Here is a 4,407-nt window from a genome sequence, read left to right as displayed (position 1 = left end):
TTGAAAATCTACAGCCCAGTAGGAGGGGCACTTTGTAAGAACAGACCATTAACTAATTGATCCAAGCCATATTTGCTAAGTTAATACCAGATAAGACTTAAATAGTACAGAAAGCATTTATGCATAACTGAACACACCATGAAAACTTTTTAAAAATCTGAAAAGTGAAGTATTTTAAATGCCAAATCCCAAGCATCCTAGAAAATGATCCTAAACTAATATGGTAGAAACCTACTAGCGCAGTTATCCAGAAAGGGGCATTTATTTTATTTCGAATGAGAAAATCTGGACAGCCTTCTGCAAAGGACAGTTTTTTGTAAGGCATTGCTGACTATGGATCCCTTCTCAGAGCTCTAAAGCATATAAAACAGTTGGAAGTTCCATAAGTACTACTTCTGCTTGCTGAGGACTGATTTTCAGTCTTTCACGTACAAACTGTATAGTCTATAAAACATCTATTAACACACAAAATTTGTAACAGAGCTGGTTTGATTTTGTGCCAATATTCTACTGTTCAATTAGGTCCTATTAATACACCAGAGCTTGTAAGAATGAAACACTTGAAAACATGAACCAGTGATAACTGCATTTTAATAATTTTTTTTTTACTGAAAGTAGGCAAATGTTTTTGTTAGAACTAAGGCTGAAGTTCAACAAACATTTTAAGACAGTGTTGCACTTAGAGCAGTGCTCCTGACCTCCCCCACTGCTTCATTCATTCATTCCCATTCCCACGAAACCATTTTTGTACACCAGCACATTTGTTTGCTGATCTGCTCACTGTGCAGCTGTACAACTAGATTCTGCTGAAAAATGGCCTAGAAAAAGAAAAAAGATTATTTTCAAGACAGATTACTTTTCCTATCTGGTTCACTGTGCACCTGCACAAATACCACAGTCCACACAAAAAAAGAAAACCTTGCTTTTGGTGGCAACACAAACTTACAGATTAGGTTGATCTGCAGCCTAACTGAGTATTTTGGCTGTAGCACAGATAAAAAAACTGGCCACCTCAAAATGTACTCAAGTAACATAGAAAAAACATCAGTGGACAAACTTCCTATTGAAAGCCATTTGAGAATAATTTCTCCAACTTTCCCTTCAACACAGAATACAATGTTTTCAATGAAGTGTTAAAACCAGTTCCAGTATTTTTATTCTTCCTGTAACTTAAACCACTATACCTACTTCATCCCTGTGCTATGTTAAAATACTTGCAGTACGTTAAAAGGCATTAAAGGCACGGCTGAAACGTGTTTGATGCCTACACTATTACAATAAACCCCCCTCTACCACAGCTACAACCCAAAGGGCAATTATGCACGTCTACTATTAAGCTGATGACTTCTCCCACTTTGGGGCGGGGAATTTACAAAAGCTATCAAGTATAGAAGTCCAGTGACAAATGGGACCAAGGTACGTTTCTTTTACACGGGCTATGCCAAACGAGTGCCTGGTGGATTATCAAAGTCCATTTCTAGAATTTAGAGGTTGCAAATTTTTTACTTGGCAACACATACCATTGATTCCAATCTGTATTTTTTAAAAGATTTAATTAATGAACCACCATCACAGACTTCTATAAGGCCCTCTGTCAACATGCTATTCAAATTCTTCTCGGCAAATTCATTCTGTCGGAGGACAAACTTGGAGAACTACTACTACTCTTAGGCAGGAACACAGCCTTCTTTTCCTACGGGTGTAAAGGAAATTTGGGAGACAACGGGCAATTCCTGGAACGACTCACATCTTGAGTTAGTTGGCTCCCAAAGCTGTCTTAATTTGGTAATTGTGGGAGACAAAAGTGTTCGTAAAGACATCTTGGCAAATTCAGAAGTAACGCTTAACCAGTCTGACGCGTGACATAAAACAGTTGCATGTATTTCAACAGGCAGATCCACCAAGAAAATGTCCAGCTGGACCAAAATACGTAATTTCCATGAACTCCAAGTAAGACCTCAGCAGAAGTTGTAACACTGCCCAGCTCTCATTCATTTTGGCCAAGATTATTGTTAAACATCGACATGGTGACCCATTACAGGTCTGTGTGTCGATGGAGGCAGCCATTCAAACAGATACAAACACTGACTGGCTTCGAAAATCACTCACCATGAACTACAAACCTTTCCTAACAAGGTATTAAAGCAACTTTGAAAGGACACAACCTTGAGGCAAATTAATGAAAATGTAGTATTTAATACCCAGGATTACTCTTACTGTGAGATCAGAGACAGAAAAGGTGACAGGAAAAAGAATCCTTAGAGCCTTAATCTACAACGCACGCAGAGATGTCTTCTTAGCCAATCAAATTAAAAACATTGACGGGCTAAAATGGAAACATTAAAAATACTGTTATGCATACGTACTCCCCTGTGTCCACCACCTCGCAAGCGCAGGTGCATTCTAATATCACACACACAAGCAGGGACAGATCCATATGGAAAGTGAGAGTGCCTTACCAAGTTTTCTAAAACTACGCTGCAGTTGGATATCTCTAACCTAGACCATGTTGTGTGGCAGTATAACTTCATCTAACATCTAGCACCGACATCTTTCATCTTCATGGACTACTGGTTTCCCTTGCTATCGGGGCTTTCTTCATTTTACAGGATTCTACTACTTCTCAAGGCTCTATGTAATTTCTATAACCCATTTCTGTAAAGAAAGAACATTTTTTATCAGGAACCCACTACTTTGATACAACCGTCCAATACCTGAAACCTGACGATTTTAGTTAATAAGCAAGTGAACCAACTTATTGTGATTTTTCCAATACTAAAATTTAAAATTGTTTCTACTGTTTCTTATACCATAGTATGACAGTTTAAAACTAAATTTAAAAAAAAAAAAAAGCACCTACTTGCTGTCTCTAACCTTTAACACAACTGATCAGGAATTGTATCTTGAAACAAATCCAGCATTTTGGAAGAACAAGACCATCCTGACTAATCAAGAGGCACATTCCGCAAAGGATGGTGTAAAATATTTGTAGTTTTTTCTCTCTTTGACAAACAGAAATGGTTTGGCATCCTGCCACTGGAATTATGGGTTACCAAATTTCTCTGAGAAAGATGTTTTATGCTCTTTGCCACTGATAGCTGAATCCAAATGAAAACTGGACTCTACAGTCAAAGGGTCAATAGCTGGTTGCGACCATTATTCCACAGGTTCAACTTCAAAAATATTTACGATTCACAGAATGTAAACATGGGTTTCTGTAACAAGCTCTTTACCATTGCATGGATAGTGGAGCCAAGATTTTCTGTTAAAAAGTATCTTCCATCCTTCTCTCTCCTTTTGCTACTGTAACTGACAGTATATTACCCCTTCCAGAGTCTGCTGAGCACATCACAGCTGTATTAGGAAATATTTGACTGTGATCGTACTAAAGCTATCCAAAGTAAGTGCATTATGTGATCAGGGCTGCACATCTTTTCTACAAAATCAAGCCAATTAAAAACTACCGTATTTCAAATTGCATGTTTAACTAATTAACAGACTACAAAAGCGGCTTGTGGTAGAAGATGGCTTAAACCACCAGGGTAAACTGACAGAAATCTGTGAGACAGATACCCAGCAGCAAAATTAAAATCTACTGGAAGAACTGGTTAAGAATAAAGACAGCTAGAGTCCATCTACACCTCTAAATGTATTTTAGCATCTAAAATAGCTCAGTTTACAATATCATTAAACATAAACAGTATGAGAGTTTACTCCTGAGAACAGAGAAACTTTTGATTCCCGTGAAGATACCTGAGCATTTGTGTGCTGTTAGCAGAGTCTGAAGCTTTACTTTCCTCATTTCTAGATGCACAACAGTTTCTTGTGAATCCTCTGATCCTCTTCGTAGTCACTGGAGTTTTGATCAAGCCTAGTCACTAGAACCATGTGCTATCTCCTAGCAGGCCATCGCACTGCCAGGTTAAGAAGTTGAAATACGTCAGTAAACAGGTCGGCTCTTTGGCACTCAAGCCTAATATATAGGTGTATATATATTAGGTATCTAGCTAATACTATATACCACAGTCCCTGACCTGAGAAGTTTTCAATATAGGGGGAAATCCCATAACATCATGCCTGAATAATAAAAGTTGAAATACCTTTTTTTTTTTTTTTTTTTTTTTAAGAAATTTGGCAAGGCTAACAATGTACATTAGCTTTGGCCAACATAACTGTATCCTGAAAGCAAAGCACAACAAATACACAAAAACACTAAAAAATATTTTCCGGTCTGATAAGCTAAGTTCACTATTCAGAAATTTCAGATTAAATTACATGTACTTTCTAGTATTCAGCTTCAACTTTTATAATGTAAATTGTAACATTTAAAAAGTGTATTACAGATTATAGGACTGTGAGGTAGAAGTGTTAAGGATCACGCTTTGCTTACTGTCAAGAAAAACAAAA

This window comes from Tauraco erythrolophus, chromosome 8, assembly GCF_009769465.1.
Source record: "Tauraco erythrolophus isolate bTauEry1 chromosome 8, bTauEry1.pri, whole genome shotgun sequence".
In the NCBI taxonomy this organism is placed as follows: Eukaryota; Metazoa; Chordata; class Aves; order Musophagiformes; family Musophagidae; genus Tauraco; species Tauraco erythrolophus.
This window is presented reverse-complemented; position numbering follows the sequence as displayed.